The following is an 18780-nucleotide window of genomic DNA, read 5'->3' as shown; positions in this document are numbered from 1 at the left end:
TCTCTTCATTTTAGTGGTTGTTTCTTTTCCTGTGAAGATGATTTTCAATCTCATGTAAGCCCATTTCTCAATCTTGGGATTCGTCCATTTGCTACTATAGTCCTTTCCATAAAGCCTTCCATTGTGGAATATTTGTACATGATGTGAAGATGTGCTGCTGGGGTTGGTGTAATAAAAAGCTGACTGGCCAGCACCTAGGCAGGAGGTATAGGTGGGACTTCTGAGCATAGACAAAGGAAGTAGGAAGAGATAATTGAGACACAGAGAGATGCCAACAAGACCTTGAGGGAGTTGGACATACAGAATAAAAGAAAGGTTTAAAAAAAAAACACGAGAGAAAACATAGATTAATATATATGGGTCAATTTAAGTTATAAGAGCTAGTGGGAAAAGTCTAAGCGAAGGCCAAGTTTTCATAACTAATAAGTCTCCATGCTGTTATTTGGGAGCTGTGTGTGTGTGTGTGTGTGTGTGTGTGTGTGTGTGTGTTCTGCCAATGTTTTCTCTAGAACTGAGGGCTGATGAGAAGCGCCAAGGACAATGGCACGGGGTTTTGAACCTACGTAATGTGCTGGCTTTGTGGGAGCCTAGCCAGTTTGGATGTTCACCTTCCTAGAAATGGACGGAGAGGGGAGGACCTAGGACTTACCACAGGGCAGGGAACCCTGACTGCTCTTTGGACTGGAGAGGGAGAGGGAGAGGAATGGGGGGAGGGGGAGAAGGGTGGGAAGAGGGGGAGAAGGGTGGGAGGAGGGGGAGGGAAATGGGAGGCTGGGAGGAGGTGGAAACTTGTTTTTATTTTTCTCCTTTTCTCAATAAAAAAATGGAAAAAAAAAGCAAAAAAAAATTTCAAATGTTATACTGAGGCCATTGTTCCCCTTTGTGTTGATTTGATTTTTGTACAGGGAGAGATATATGGATCTAGCTTCTTCTATGTAATGTTATCTAGATTGCCCAGAAATGGTTCTCTTTTTTCCAAGGCTCAACTTTTATTTTTCTTTTGTCATTTACAGTAGGATAAATATTTTGTTGCTATTGCTACACTTTAAATTTACATTCTAACCTATTAAATGCGGAAGCTAGGGTAAAGCATAGAGATTAAGTGTCAGAAAATGGTTCTTTAAAAGGCCATCTTTTCACTAATATTTGTCTTTGTTGCCTTCCTTAGAGAATTGGTGGATGTATTGCTGTGGATTTATTCTTGGGTCTTCTGCTCTCTCTCTTTCTGTACAGTGCCATGGTGCTTTTGTTACTATGCTTCATAATTTGAGATCAGGCATTTGATTCCTCTAGCATTGTACATATGTGAAAGAATGCCTTGGCTATTCAGGATCTTTTGTGCTTCTATACGACTTTATACGTTTTTCCACTATGTGAAGACTAAGTGTCACTTATGTGACACTATGTGTCAGTGATTGGGATTCCATTGAATCTGTAGATTACTTTCAACAATATAGTCATTTCCATAATATTTATTATCCCAATCCGTGGGCATGGAGGGTCTTTCCATCTTCTATTGCTTTCTTCATTTTTTTTCATTGTTTTTGGAGTTTTCCCTGTAGAAGGATTTGCCCTGCTTGATTAAGTTTATTCCTTGGTATTTTGTTTATTATTAAGCTATGGTGAAAGAAATTTTTTTCTTGATTTGTTTCTTTTTTCTTGATTTGTTTCTGGACAAGTTCATTATTGATACATAGGAAAGCTACTGATTTTTGATTTTGTGTCTTGATACACTGATGAGTATGTTTCTCAGTTGTAAGACTTTTCCGTAGAAGTCTTTAGGGTTTTAAGTATAGGATTATTGCAATTAGGAAAAAGTTGACTTCCTTCCTTGTTTATACTCCTCTATTTCTTTCTGATCTTAATGTTCTAGTTAAGACTTTAAGCAATGTATTAAATGAGAGTGGAGAGAGAGAAGAAATTCTTATTCTTAACTCCTTCCAGAGTTTGGAAAAAAATGCTTTCATCTTTTCCTTTTCTTAATATAATGTTGGATATAGGTTAATTTCATATAGCTTTTTATTAGGTTGAGGTATGTTCCTTCTATTCCCATTTTCTTTAGAGATAATCTCCTGAAGAGTTATGAAATATTGCTTAAGGCTATTTCTGCATCAGTTGAAATAGTCTTATTATTCCTGTCCTTAAGTCTATTTGTATGCTGAGTTATAATTATAGATTTGCATATGTTAAACAAACTTTGAATCCTAAAAGGAAGCAACTTGATCACAGCATATACTCTTAGTATGCTCTTGAATTTAATTTGCAATTATTTATTCAGAATTTTTACATCTATTATCATCAGGACAATAGATATTTTTGTTGTATCCTTAATAAGGTTTTGATATCAAGGTAATAGTTTCATAGAATGAGTTTGTAGCAGTCAAACGTGAGGATCACACATGTAATCCTAGCACACGGGAAATGGCAGGAAGAGAAGTCAGGATTTAAAATTGTCCCTAACCTACACATTCTAAATACTTATTTTATAAACACAGATAAGCATAGCTATCATCCTTCATCAAAGCAACTTCTTTTTGTAGCAGACACCATTACAGAAAACCTCAACTGGTCAAAATGTAGAGAACGCTGACCATAAGGTGCTTGTTCTCATTTGATACAACTGCAACAAAGCCGCCTACAGCTCAGGCTGGGGGAAGGTGGAAGAGGAGATGGGAAAATTGTAAGACAGAGAGGCCCACCCAGGAAAACTAGAGTGAGAAAATGTCTTCTGAGGAAAAATGGTGACTCCTGAGAGAAGAAATTATCCTCTCTTAAGGATGAGTCTCCCAAATAATTATCCATACAAAGTGATCAGTCCTATAATAATTTTCACACAACTCATAGTAAAGGGAATCAGCATTGTATATATAAGTTTATGCATACATATAACAATAATAATAAAAAGAATGGCATGAATTTGAGAGAGAGTAGGTGGGATAGGGCATTGGTTGGAGGGGAAGGGACATGGGAAGAGTTGGGGGGAAGAATGGAAAGGGAGGAAGTGATGTAACTATGTTTTAATTTCAAGAAAAGAGGACATGAAGTAGAGGACATGGAGGAGGAGGTGGGTCATAGAGGAATTGGGTGGATATGATCAAAATATATTGATACAAATTTTTAAAAATAATAATGTACTGAAAACATTATCCTAAGCTCTGTGACAAGTTGGAAGCCAGATTGGGCTATGTGAAACTGTGTCTCAAACATTAAAAACAAACAGACAACAATGTAAAAAAAAAAGAATTTGGTGGTGTTCCTTTCCTTTCTATTCTCCAGAAGAGTTGGAGAATTTTAGTGGCAGGTCTTTGAACATCTGGCAGCAGTGAAGCTGAAGAACCCCATTCTCAGGCTCTCCTTTATCACTGTTCCCATGGGGCTGCTTGTTATAGAACCTGCTTTTGTTGGTATTATCTTCTTGCTCAACTTTGAGTCATATGTGTCTAAGAATTCAACCATTTTCCCCAGGATTTTCAGTGTTTGAAAAGTACTCTATTGCTGGCCCTGAGATCATAGAGCAGGAGAGCTGTCCTTGCCCCTCAACAGCTGTAACACTCAGGAAAGCAGGTCCTACACCTGACCTGAAAAGTACAAAGAGCCAACTCTGTTGGCAGAGATGTGGGTAAGCCAGTTCAGAAATTGTGAGCACAGGAGAGCTGTCCCCACCACTCATCTGTCCAGTGGCAACATGAGCAAGGGGGACACCCCCACCCATCAAGGTCTGAGGCAGTAAGAGAACTGTCCCTGCCCCCAACCAACTACAGCACTTGGGAGAGCAAGCCAGCATCTTGACTGGAGGAGGGACTGGCACTGCTCCTTGCTTAACATTGCAAGGGGCAAATTAGCTGGGGGCAATGCTCGAGAGCCCACTCTGGTGGTAAAGACAGGGAAGAGCTGACAGACTTACTAATCCTGCAACGACCCAGTCCTAGAACCAGGGTTATCCATTGGCCCACCCCAACACCCACTCCATCTGTGATCTGCCAGAGCATGGGTGGTCAGACCTGTGGACCCAGAGCTGCAGGATCTCCATGACACAGGGCAGCAACAAGTTGTCCAGGTAGAGTCACAGTGAGCACCCAGGGTCAGTGGTACAGCATAGATCAGAAACTTCAAACCAGAATCAGACTAATTAACATTTGCTCAAGTATTCTTTCTCTCATATTGTGGAAAGGTTTGGCAATCTTATTTCTTACAATGAACTAACTCTAGGCCAATGTTTTTGCTCTTTTACTCTCTCTATCATTAATTTCTGTGTGATTATGATTATTTCTTGCCACCTGTTGCTTTGGGGTTTGGATTCTTGCTGTTTTTCTAGAATATTTAAATGTATCATTCAGCTATTTATTTGAGATTTATTTGCTTTGTCTATGCTATCACCGTTTCCTGTTAGAACCCCGTAGGCTGTATCCCTGAGGTTGGTAAGTTGTGCTTTTGTTTTCATTTTTCTGTTTCTTTTCTTCACCCTTTGAAGGTTCTCTCCTTTATGTTGCTAACTTTCCTTTTTGAGTCTCAGATTGAGTTTGTCGGTTTGCTTCTGTCCTCTTTCGAGTCACTGATCGTATTTACTAGAAAAAGAAATTTAAACCATCCTCTGGCATCTTACCTTTCAGGGTATTTGAGATCAGTAGTAAGGCATTACGGTCTTATGAAGGATTCATTAGTCCTTTCCTTTCCAAGCTCCTTGTGTTTTTCTGTGGAGATTTGCACAAATGTTGGTTTCGATAGATCCAGTGTTTTGTGGGTCTCCTTACTGAGCAGCCTGTTTTTGAAGGCGTGGTTTCTGACAGCATTCAGTAAGTAAAAACAAACTTACTTCCCTTGCCCCCAAACTACCCATGTTGCTGTTCTCAATGTTGTTGGTTTGTGTGGGGTTAATTTTTGGTTTTGTTTTTGTTTTCTGGTTCAATGGGAACAATAAAGTTGGTTATTCTTTTCTTTTATGATCTACAATAATGTTTCTTCAACTTGAGAGTGTGTCTGAATCATGTAAATGTCTTTAAAGTCTTCACAAATGACTTATTGTTTTTTTAAGAGAAAAAAAAACAGTGTCCAGTGCAGAAAGCAGATAAAACCTTTCCTGGGTAATTACAATTAACAGCATCAGCGAGGCATGTGGGCAATTAAACAGCTCCAAGTACACATCTTTTTTTTTTTTTTTTTTTTTTTTTTTGTAAAATTTGCCCAAGAAATACATAGCCTGAATCCAACTAGTATGAAACACCCAGTTTGGTCTGTGTTTTTCAAAAGTATAAACACAACAAAAGATAAAGAAAGGCTGAGAAAATATTCTAGATCAACAAAGACTAAAGCATGAAAATTAAATGCAGCACAATTCTGGACTAGGTCTTGGGCACGAGGAGATAGAGAGGACGCTGTAGGGTATTAGAGAAACAACAGATCAGAATGAAATAGGAACTAAGCACTAGATAGTGCGCCAAATTTAAATTCTTATAACTTGAGAGCTATATTGTGATAACCTTAATGAGGATCTTTATCTAAAAGAGAGGAGACAAATATGGAAGAAATACTAAAAACTATTAAATCTTAATAAAATGTAGGGTTCCATGTATTGTTACAATATTTTTGCAGATTTAAAATTTATGTCAAAATATAAAGACTTTTTGTTCCTGTCCTTCAGTAAACCATGTATATACACCTGTGGAGGTGAGAGGTCAATGTCTTGATATTTCTCATCACTTTACACCTTAATTTTTGAGACAGGATCTATCCCTGGTTGACTTGACACTCAAGAATTGTCTACACTGACTGGCCAAAAAAAGCTCCAAATCCTCTTCTCTTCACCTCACAACACAGGAATTACAAACACATGTCACCATGCTCTGCTCTTTACATGGGTGTGGTATCTTAACTTGAGTCATCTTGCTGGTCAAACAAGCATTTTGCCCTCTGAGCTGTCCTCCTAGTATGCTTAGTGGTTCTTGTAACTGGCATCTAAAGGTCACAAAGAAGTGTGAATGTTACCTTGAAAAACCTAACAGGATTTTTTTCTCATCTTCTGTCCTATTATCTCTATAATAGGCTTTGATATAATATCACGATATTGTCCAGAGCTATAAGCCAGCTAAGAATGATCATAGGTATTAATTATAGAGATCGAGTGGCATATATTTATAATTAAGCGTTTGCATCAAACTTTTCGTGTAATCAATTACTTGTCTCAACTTCTAGAGTTTTCTAAGATAATTACATGTGCAGTAACGATCTGCCTGTATGCTTATTCATCAAGACCTGAAATTAATGACTGTAAAACAGAAAACTCAAATTCCACAGATACTCATACATTTTTATTCCTTCTTTGTATTCCTTTCTCACTAGTGATAAGACATTGAAACAAAAGATTTTTGGAGACTATGCCTAATGGAATCATAATAAGATTCTTCATTTTAATAACTACATTATTTTTACTATTTGCTGGGTGCCAGAAGTTCTGCCAAGCACATCCTGTAATATCAGGAAGTAGCAGCTGCTGCTAAAGTAACTAGAACCATAAAAGATCTCTGTAGCTTTTTAGAGTTTTATACTATCTCATACTACTGGCCCACACAGGTCAGCAACGAGTTTCTGCTCCTGGATAGCTCACCTTGAATCATCAATTTCTATGGCAAAGGTGGGGATGGATCTTTAGAGAGTCCCATGATAGCCTTGATTTCCACTCTCAATGCATTTGCCAGGACAAGTCACATGGCCTCTCCCAGCCAAGGAAGATCTGAACATACAACGCGGACATATATTTGAATAGCTCACATTCTCTTCTAAAGACTACAAGCTCTTCATGAAGTTCTTGCTCCCTATCTCTGCCTGCTGGCACAAATAAATGGCAACTCTCATCATCTTCATTTTACAGATAAATAAAATATCAGAAAGACTTATAGAAATTCAGGAAATTGCCCACAGTTAAATCGTAAAGGAGTCAAGATGTGAGCCCAAATTTGTGTGCCTAATAATTGCGATTCTATCTTCTAAGCTTTGCTACCTATGTGTTTTATTCCCCTCCCTAATCTCGCACAAGCTCTGAAATAGGGTTATAACAAGCTTCACTTAGAAGTCTGTGAACTCACAGGGTAATAGAGAAACAACTAAAACAAGAGTCATGTGAGTGGTCGTATGAAGAGCTAATGCTGTAGCAGCTTCCTAAAACAGACATATTTTAAAGGTGATCTAAATGAAACCACCAAATAATGGGGGAGACACAGCCCCAACTAGATCTCTTTCAGTATCAGAAATTGGTTACTGAAGACAACACCAATAAAACTCATTGAATATGGAGAAGTTGAGCTGGCGTCTAGTTAGAGCCTTCATCTCTACATTCTAGCATTCCTACCAAAGGTACTCTACATGCTATTAACAGAGAAACATAAATGCCAACCCAACCAGAAACCCTCTATCCACAATGGTGTCCACCTGGAAGATAGGCTGGGGCAATAGAGGCACAAAGCTTTTACGAGTTATCAACCAGTATCTGATTTGACTTAAGGCCCACTCCATGAGATAGAACCCACACCCTACACTGCTTGGGTGACCAAGAACCTGGGACTAGATACCCAGGGACCTAGGGGGGAAACCAAATACTACTGTTCTACTAAAGGAACTTGCAATAAACTGATTCCTAATAATTCTATTATAGAAAAAAAGCATTGCTTAGCCATAAACAGAGAAGCTTCCTTCTGTAGTAGATGAAAACAAATACAGAGACCTACAGTCAGACAACACTAAAAGTCAGTCAGACAACACTAAAAGACTAAGAGACCTTGGAACACTCAGTCCTAAATGGGACAGTTCTATCAAATTTTACTCCTCGGGGCTCAGGGAACCCTGGAAGAGTCTAAGAACTGGAGGGGATGGAGGAAACCAAGGAAACACCGAAGAACCGATGCACCTATGAACTCACAGAGACTGAGTCAACCTCCACAGGATCTGCATGGGTCTGCACCAGATGGGGTCCTCGAGCTGAAATGAGGCGTGGACACAGGTGCTCGTCCCTAGCCCAGAAGCAATCTCCAACTGATGAACACTTGCAAATGAAAACTGAGTTTTCTCTAAAAGAAGCTCACTGGGGAATCAAACTATTCTTAAGGGTAAGCTGCATGCCCAGCTGAAGAGGGCCAACAAAGAAAGAGCTCAATGGCATGTGTGAAGGTTCCTTGTCTCACACTGTCATGTTAGGGCATTTAATTTTTAATTTTTATTTTATCTATTTTATTTTATTCTATGGGCCCTTTTGTGTGTGTTTGTGTGTATACATATATATATATAGTACACACACATATTATATATATATATATATATGTTTACAGTTTTGTTTTATGGGATTTCTAATGTGTGAATGAACTGGTCTCTATGTCTATATCTGTTCCCTGTATCTTTTCTTAGCCTCTTTTTCTTCCATCGTTTATGCCCTATTCCAGCCTGGTTTTATTTTATCATATATTATATTATATTATACTATATTCTCTTAGATGCCTGAATGTTTTCTAGGGAAAGACAGAAAGGAACAGATCAGGATGGAAGCAGAGGTAGGAAAAACTTGGAGTAGTTAAAGGGAGGGGAAACTGTAATCCGTGTGTATTGTATAGAAAATATCTATTTGCAGTAAGTAAAAGAAAGAAGCAATACATGAAAAGTTTTTATACTGGACTCAAACTGATAATATTTAGATTATATTTGAAATGTTATAGCAAGTTAGAACAATAAAAGCAGTCTCTAAGGAACTTTCCTAATGAATTTCTGATACAAAAATCATATTAAAGTAATTTAAAATTTTTTAAAGATAGTTTATCCAAATACTGAATTAAAAGTGTTAGACAAGCTGACTGCTCTTTGGACTGGAGAGGGAGGGAGAGGGGACTGGGACCTGGGGAGTAGGGGGAGGGGAAAGGGAGGTGGGGAGGAGGCAGAAATTTTTAATTAAAAAAATTTAATAAAAAAAAAGCTTTTTGGATTGTATTCATGTTTCAGCAATTAGTAGTTCTGAATAGAAGACCACAAACGGTGCTGATTGGCAGGGAGGTGAGACCAGTCAGCTCCAAAGATCTCCTGGTTCTGCCCAGGCCTTCATCAGTGAGAAACCCCACAGCTAGAAGCCCCCAAAGCAAAATGGGCCCACGATTCACACTTGGTTTATTTGGCTTGCATCAGATTCCACATTCAGGCTCAAAAGGACAAGGGTGCCATGAGAGTCCTGTGTATTCGAAGCATGACTTTTCCATTTCCAAAAGTATGGAAGAAACTAAGAAATAGAATTACTGACCCACCAGCAGTGTGATGACTCCTCTTGTCTTAACCCTGGCAGTATTTGTTATTATCCAACATAAATAACTTCTACAAACTAGTGTGGGAAAAGAATCCAACTGTCAATTGAGTTTGAATTCTCTAACTTCTAGTCAAAAATGAACATCTTTCACGCATGACATAGTTTCAGTTTTCCCCTCTAAAATTTTCACCTGGTGTATGCCATCCTTTATTCCCACACTTTTTTCTTTCTTGCAAGCTTCCTGATATTGTTTGTAATTATCCTGGCTGAAAACACACTGTTCACTGCAGATTTTACAAAAACCTTATAGAGCTTATTAGAAGTTCGTTAACTATCTCTATAGCTCACGTTGTTTAACAAAATCTTGTATATATAAACAAAACCACCAAATCTCTTGCCTTGTGATAATTACTACACTGTCTACATAGGGGCTTTATGTAGAAATCATGTAGGGTCTTAAAGCTAGCAAGTCTCTTTTACAGCAGCTCATCAAGGTTACTGTAGACTGAAAGAACCACAGACACTGTGTGCAAGCTGTGTTCTGACAAAACCTGATCCACAGACATATGGCTGGACCTCCCGGCTCCCCAGATAGGTAGCTGGTGCCTGGTAGGTTAATTTGGGGAGAAAAAGTGTCTTAAAATGTGATCTGTTGCTCTGTTCTTTTCAAGTTGATACATAATGTTCTTTGATAAATGTCTGAATATGTATAAGCTAAAAGAAATTTCTGAATTTATTCTTTGATAATTTCTGGACACTTTCCTGTGTGTCTCGCTGTTGACATTGAAGCACAATAATGCTAATAAGGTCCATGCTCAAGAACCATGCAATAGAGTTATAAGAAAAAAAATTTAAATCCTCAATGTTTTAAGCAAGTTTACTGGCCACAGGTTAGACCACATGCTAAGCTGGCTTGCTATTTGGGGTGTGGTAACTGTTGGTATTCTTATTGTGAATGGAATTTTTTTTTTGTTTCAAGACAGGGTTTCTCTGTGTAGCCTTGGCTGTTCTGGAACTCACTCTGTAGACCAGGCTGGCCTCAAACTCACAGAGATCTGCCTGTGTCCGCTTCCTGAGTATTGGGATTAAAGGCATGTGCCACCACTGCCTGGCATGTGGCATCTTAATACTTCTGTTTGGTTGTTGCTAGTTTATGGGAATACTACTTGTTTTATACCTTGATGTTGTATCTAAAAGTCCTAAGTTTCTTATTATAGTTGTTCTTTCTGCAATTCCTTTGAGTTTCATATGTCAATCATGTGTCAATATAATAAGATAGGACATATAAGTTGTATTTTTTCTGAGATTTCTAAGTATTGTGGCTTTTTACTTTCTTACATAATTACCTAAGACAACAAGCGTATCAAGATGCATGCATCATAGTAGTAACAGGTTATATTTATTGAAATTAGAGATAAAATCTAAAGGTTATCAAATAAGTATTATGCGTGATAGAATTTGGTGGAGCCTTGGTCCTGAACTAAAGCTCTTTCCCCTTCATACTCAGTGAAATTCATCACAGTGATGTGAGCAGAAAACCTATAAGTGATTTCCTCCTTTTCTTTCTGTTGCTCTACTAACATACTGGAACATGTTGCTAGGTTATGATGCTATTCAGCCATCCTTGTATTCACAAAGACAGCTTACTTTACAAAATGCTAATATAAAAGAGTATCTAATTTAGACAGGCATTATTTTTCTTTAAATTTTTCAAAGTAGTTTCTTAAAATTATAAACTTAAAATTACATCGTCTTGAATTGTTTTCAATTTTATTATAAAGTTGTAATGACCTTAGGTGAGCTAGGATTTTTTTGAACATATCTTGTACAGGACAGCAAGTCTTCTGAGTTATTTCTCCAACTCCTACAGATATTTGTTCTCAAAACATTGTGAGTATAAATACTTACAGTTTACCCCCTTTGTAATTCTTGCTAGCTCTGTTAAAGTTTTAGCAAACTTATTTTGACTATTCTTAACTGATGAATTCGCTTTTAATTTATTCAGCCTCTGTGTAACTTTTGTGAAGGTTACTATTATAAATTTATTAACTTCTGACTTCACCGTTGATGCCCCTTGCTGCTTTAGATTTACTTCCAAACCTTTACTAGATTCGTGAATACTAAGATTGTATAGTTTCCTTCTTCTTATTTAAGAGCATATCAAAGCTCCAAATAATCATAAACTCCAATCCACAGTGCTGACCTGAACTACTTCCTTATCTAGTTCTGATTTTCTCATAACCTTTCTCTGCATAATGGAATAACTTACTAATATTTTCAAGGCTATGATGGTGGGTTTTTTTTTAAACTACCTTGTTACTATTGACTCCTGATCTTGTGCTTTGTATACAAACAATATTATTTGTGTATTGCCAGTGATTTGATAATTCTTTGTACCCCAATATGTATCTTTAAACATTTTATATATAAACATACGTGTGTGTGTGTGTGTGTGTGTGTGTGTGTGTGTGTGTGTGTATATTTCTTAGAAATATATTGTTCTGATCTAGGTGGATCAGAACTGTGTGTGTGTGTTTACTATGCATGTATATGTGTGTGTGTTTCTTAGAAATAATGTGGCTTATAAAATTCTATATATATCATTGTGGTTAAACCAGACATGGTGGAGTATATCTATAATCCCAGCCCTGGGAGTGGGTTTAAAGCAGGAAGATCATAGCAAATGCAAGTTCAAGGCTACTACATTCTACACAGTGAGTTCCAAGCCAATAGGGCCACATGAAAAGACTGTTTCTAAAGAACTAAAAACTAATTCTTTAGAAGAATGTTTTATATTACAGGTCAAATCTAGTTTACTTTTATTTGCATTATTTTTCCATTTCCAAAATGAATACATAAAAATAAGTGCTACTAACATCAATCATAGTTCCATTTTCTTATCTACAAATAAAATGCGATACTTCCTAACCTTTGGAGAATATGCCTGCAAGGATCTCTCTGATTTCTGCTTTCATCACTATCACGTACCTCTTTGTCTCTCTGTCATTTTTCATTCTATATATTTTACAAAAATAATAAATTTCCACAAAGTTTTTTTCACTGTTTTTATGGTAGAAATATATCATTACCAAAATTCTTTCATTCTCTAATGTATGTGTTGTACTTTCTACAGAGAGCATTTCCCTAGATCTTGCTTGTTGAACGTTTAGATTACCAATCAGATTGAAAGCTTGTATTCACTGGTGATCATATTCCAGATTAATGTATCAAAAATGCTATGGTATGAATATTTGTTTACCATATTCGTCAATGGTCCTATGTGTCACCATTTCCTTTCATCTCTTCTCCTCTCCTACTGACTTGGGAGACAGATATTCAATGCTTCTCTCTAGCCTGATGATTATCAATAATTTATAAAAACGCCTACTTGTCATTTTCTATAAATAACCCCTGAAATAAGACAATGTATTCTTGACTCGCTCATGCCTTCTTTCTCCTCCCCAGTGCTGATATCATCTGGGAGTTCTTGTCCTCTCTGAGCATGGATGTGGGGGATGCAGTCAGAGCTGCTTCCTGGTTCATTGTACATTAAGGACAGAAAGTTCCCGCACTGAGAGACAGCCACTCGGTATTTGAAAATCACTTGTTTCCGGAGACTTCCTTCTCTGAAGGAAGAAAGCAGATTTTACATAATTGTAGCACCTGGCATCTGACAGACCCTTGAGAGGTGACAATGAGCAGGATGGATAGCAAAATTTAGCAGAGCTGAATAGTAATAACTGATGTGATTGGAAATATTCTTGTACAAGGATTTCCTTAAGTAGTTAAAGAGTTTAAAGTCTTAAATCTGGAATCTTCTAATTCTTCCAAGCGCTTTTCTTTCTTTCTTGGTATTTCTATATTTCTCATATTCTAGTTTGTACTTTTATCCGTGAAAAATACTCAGATAAGCTCTTCTTTTGCCTTACCCAGCATCCCTTTATAAATCTGTTATTTGAGTTTTAATAGGTTTGAGCTTTAATTAGCACAAAATATTTAAATATTACAAGTTGACAGTTGAAGCATATACTCATGAAATCATCACCACAATTTAGACTGTTACTTATATATGTGTATATATTTTACCACCTCAGAAGTTGCCCCTGTCTTACGCATCTCTTCCTGCCTTCCTTCCAGGGACCCCTCCACCATTCCCAGGCAACTATTCATCTCTTTTCTATCACAAGATGAGTTTTTATTTTTTAGAATTTTATGAAATCAGAGTGACACAATGGGCCATTATTTATATGCTTTCTTTTGGCTCAAATAATGAATTTCAAATACAGTCTGACTATAAGTTTCCACTATACAAGAATACTTTAGTTTGTGTATTTATGTAATAGTTATTTCTTTCTTATTTCTGTGGCCAAATACCTTATAAGAATCAATTATGGGATAGGGTCATTTCAGGTTGCCTATCCTCAGCTGCCCAAGGGACTAACTGGGGACATCACCATGGGCTCCTGGAAGCCACTCTAGGGTCAAGTCTCTTGCCAACCCTAAAGTGGCTCCTTTAACTAAGAATCATGGTTCCGTGCTCCCCTGTCCAACCTTCCTTTATCCCAATCCTCCTGTTTCCCCAAGTTCCCCCCCCCTCCTTCCCTTCTAACTTTTCTCTCCCCATCTCCCCTTACCCCCATCCCACCCCACCCCTAAGATCCCAATTTTCTCCCCGGCAATTTTGTCTACTTCCCATAGCCAAGAGGATAACTATATGTTTTTCATTGCCACCATAGAACCTTCATCTGGTGATGGATGGAGATAGAGACAGACCCACACTGGAGCACTGGTCTGAGCTCCCAAGGTCCCAATGAGGAGCGGAAGGTGGGAGAAGATGAGCAAGGAAGTCGGGACCACGAGGGGCGCACCCACACACTGAGACAAGGGGGCTGATCTAGTGGGAGCTCACCAAGGCCAGCTGGACTGTGACTGAAAAAGCATGGGATAAAACCGGACTCTCTGAACATGGCAAACAATGAGGGCTGATGAGAAGCCAAGGACAATGGCACGGGGTTTTGACCCTACTTCATGTTCTGGCTTTGTGGGAGCCTAGCCAGTTTGGTTGTTCACCTTCCTAGACATGGACGGAGGGGGGCGGACCTTGAACTTTCCACAGGGCAGGGAACCCTGACTGCTCTATGGACTGGAGAGGGAGGGGGAGAGGAGTTTGAGGGAGGAGGAGAAGGGTGGGAGGAGGGGGAGGGAAATAGGAGGCTGGGAGGAGGCGGATACTTTTTTTTCCTTTTCTCAATAAAAAAAAAATAATCAATTATGGGGAGAAGAGTCTCAGAGGTACAGCCTATCATATCAGGAGAGGCCTGGTGGTGGAAGTAGCCCTTGGCCATAATAGCCAAAACATGAAACTTGTCCTAATCTGGTTGGATCGGGGATCCCTAAACAAAAAGGAAGTGGGTCTGGGCTATGACTAGGCTGGCCCCCAGGATTCTATCCCTCCACCAAATCAACACCTCCTAACCTTTTTACAGCCTCCCTAAACAGTGTCACCAAGTGGAGAAGTGTCCATACATGTGAGTCTGTTGGGGAGCATTTCCCAGTCAAACCACAATAGTTTTCCCTCAGTTCTTAGACGTAATGATATTTCATAATGCAGAATGTCTCTATACCACCTACAAAAGTCTTTGGTTAACAGTTGCAACACTGTTCAAAATACAGTCTGTGGTGAAACGTAAGGCGTGTCTAACTGTGAGTCCCTGTAAAATCAAAAGGCAAGTTATGTATTTCCAACATAAAAAAAAATGGTACAGAAGAAATAGTCTCTTTGCAAAATGAGAGCTTTGGGGAAAGCATCAGACACTGCAGTCCCATGTATACTTTCACAGCACATGATGAGTTCCAAAGGGCTTGGCTAGCCCTGCCCCTCAAACCCTGTTGTCTTATACCTGTGGTCTCTCTCTTGGGCTACATGAACTTGGTGACTGCAGCTATCCTGGTGGAGATCCCATGTTTCATACATGTCCAGTTATCTTGGATCTCTGCAACGTGAACTTCACCTTAGCAGGAAATCTGACCTGCTATTGGTTGCCTGGCCTCAGCAATTCAAAATGTTAATGTGTGCCTTCATATTCTCCCTCACTCCTGTATCTTGAACGCCTGTGACACTCATACCATACAGACTATACCATGTTCTGCCAATCCGAAATGTCTGATCACAGATAATAGTGTGAATTTGAGGCTAAGCCTGGGAAAACAAGTCCCAAGGCAACTTTGCTCCAGGATCAACTTCAGCTTCTCTTTGCCCAATCATTGTCTTTACAAATGAAAGTTCTGGGGCCGGAGAGGTAGCTCAGTTGGTAGAAAGTCTGGCTTTCATACACAAAGCCCCGAGTTTGATACCACCTGTGACCCCAGTATATAGCCACAAAGTAGGTTTGAGGTTGCTGTGAGTACATGGCATCTTGTGTCAAAAGACAAATTCAAACAAACAATCCAATGAAGGTTTTCAAATAAATTTGCATGACTACACTCTGGAGCTCTCAATCTGTGTGGTCTTGCCTCGAAGGAAGTTCAGCCTTGATGTCTCAGTGCAAAATTTAATGTTTTTCTTTAGCAATTACAGCCATTTCATCCATACCAGGAGGATCCTCAGCTTTAACTGGGTTTAAGATTCCTTCCTCACCGAATTGCACATGTTGAATATCTTTCTGTTCCACTGTTCCCCTCACTATAAATCAGTGTAAGTGACGTGACCAATAACCATTACACATCCTGAATGTTACAGTGTCTTAAAATTTCCTTCACCAAACAACTTGATCTATTACTCACATCTGGATGAATCACAAAGCAGTCAGAGATGAAACTAAAGAGAGACAGTAGGTGGGACTGGGCTATAAAAGTCCAAGGCTTACTCTCCATGGCCTACCTCCTCCAATGAGGCTCCTCTTTGTAAAAGTTACAAGTCTCTGATCTTGATTTAACTTTATTAAATTAAAGCTACTCTAGATCTATCAAGAAAATTGTCCATTTATTTTAGAATTTCCCAATTTTGTGGACTGCAGGGTTTTAAAGAATGACCTAATGAGTCTTTGGATGTCCTTGGAGGGATAGAGGAAGAGAGTATTGGGAGAGACAACCAGAATTGGCATTTAGGGGGTTGAGGTAGAAACCTAGTGCAATGGAAACTCCCAGGAAGTCTATGAAGGTGACCCTAGTAAAAAAATTATAATGTTAGGGGAGGAGGAGCCTGAATTGGCCATCATCTGTAACCAGTGGAGGGGAAGGGACATTAACCCAATCACAAAGCTTACAACTTATAATTTGTCCTGCCTGCAAGATGTGCTGGGGTACAGGTGGTGCAGAACTTGTGGGTATGGTAACCAATGACTGAATCAATGTGAGATCCATGTTTGAAAGGAAACAAAAAAGAGCCAATGAAATGGTTCCTAATGGTACTCGGTTATACTTGTAGCCTGGAGCCTAGCATACTCATCATCAGAGAGGATTCCAAGTGATGGAAGCAGGTGCAGGGACCCACAGCCAAGCATTAGGTGGAGCTTGGGGGATCCTTCGGAAGAGGGGCGGGGATTGTAGGAGACTGTCTATGTATTTTGGTAAAATATCTGCTCAGATTTTCCCCTTTTCTTTTTGTTTGATTTATGATTGTTAATTTTTAAAAGTTCACAACTGTCTTTGTTTGGGTTATTGGCATAATGAAGCATCATAGTCATGATGGGGAAGTTGGAGAAGTTGGGGGAAAAGGTTTATTTGCCTTACACTTCCACATAGCTGTTCACCACAGAAGGAAGTCAGGAAGTAACTCAAACAAGGCAGAATCCCAGAGGCAGGAGCTGATGCAGAAGCCATGAAGGGGTGCTGCTTACTGGCTTGCTCATCGTGGCTTGTTCAGCCTTTTTATTATAGAACCCAGGGCCCTCATTCAGCCCAGGATGGCCCCGTCCACAATAGACTGGGTCCTCCCCAATCAATCACTAAGAAAAATCTCTACAGGTATCCCTACAGTCCAATCTTAGGGACGCATTTTTCTCAGTTGAGGTTCCCTCTTCTCAAATGGCTTTAGCTTCTGTCAAGTTGACATAAAACTAACCAGGGCAACTGACCCCTTGTCAACTTGAACCAGAACACTTTTTTTTTGGTTTTGGTTTTTCGAGACAGGGTTTCTCCATTGCTTTGGAGCTGTCCTGGAACTAGTTCTTGTAGATCAGGCTGACCTCAAATGCACAGAGCTCGGACTGCCTCTGCCTCCTGAGTATTGGAATTAAAGGCATGTGCCACTGCCTCCCAGCAAACTGCAACACTTTTGAAGACATAACCCTTCCTTTTTTGTTGTTTATTCCTAAGATCTCAAACTAATAAATACCATGAATATAAAATACATTACAAAATAAAATTCCATTGTCTTTACCAATTCAAATACTTTAAAAGTTCAATCTTTGTAAAAATCCGAAAATCTTTTTTAAAAAAATCCAAGTCTCTCAACTGTGGGCTCCTACAAAACCAAAAATAAGTTAAACATTTTCTTACATTCCCAATCTGAACAAAGCAAAAACCAAACTCCAACAATGTAAATAACTCAGTGTCTGATATCTGTTATTCACTTGCCATCCAAGGAGCTTGGGTCACTTCTCTTGCTCTGCCCTCTGCTGCATACACAGCTTGTAGTTTAGCCTTCAACTGGCTTCATTCCACTGCTGTTCCTGTTCTTGGTAATCATCCCATGGTGCTGGCCTCTTCAAAATGCTGGGGTCTTTTTGCAGCTGGGCTGCACTTTTACCAATAGCCTCTCCTGGGCTCTCTTCATGGTGCCAAGCCTCAACTTTTCCACATGACCCCTTCAAGCCTGCAGTCTTCACTGCTGCCCTGACACAACTTCACCAATGGTTTCTCCAAGCCTCTCACATTATCAAGCCTCACCTGCTCTTCGTGACCCCTTCGTGCCTTCAAAACTAGAACCACCTGGGAAACTTAGACAGTACCAAGTTTGGCTGCCAGCACATCTGTATATAGTGACTTCCAGTCCTACATCTAATTTGATTGTCAAATGCTTTTTAGTGTGGGTCTTTTCAATCTTTCCACAGTGTCTTCGGAGAGAAATGTTTAATTTTGATGGATAATTTATCATTGCTTTCATTTTCAGAGCATTCCTTTGGTGTCATTTCAAAGAACATTTGTCTGGCAGCATCACAGGAATTCTCTCCTTCCTTCACTTTTGAAGAATTTTGAAGTTTGGAATTTACTTTTAGACATGCATCTTGTATGACCCTCTTGTGGTTAAGTTTTATGAATGGCAGATTCTTATGAATTTTATATTTTATAAATGCCAAATTTCCATGTATGAAGAAAAATGGCCCTTGGTTTTTTGTTTTGGAGTTTTCCATATGGCTATTCATTTGAGAAAACTTCTCTTCTCTCCACTAGTTGCCTGTGTTGCTTGATCAAATATCAATTTTTCTTAAACTTATGGATCTATTTGCATTGTTATGTTCAATACTTTTTTGCCTTGATCAAGGTCTCATTGTGTAGTTCTGGCTGGC

Source organism: Microtus oregoni, unplaced genomic scaffold (genome assembly GCF_018167655.1).
Source record: "Microtus oregoni isolate MIOR12 unplaced genomic scaffold, Mior012 000001F_ref0000356, whole genome shotgun sequence".
Classification (NCBI taxonomy): Eukaryota; Metazoa; Chordata; class Mammalia; order Rodentia; family Cricetidae; genus Microtus; species Microtus oregoni.
Note: the sequence above shows the minus strand (reverse complement) of the source record.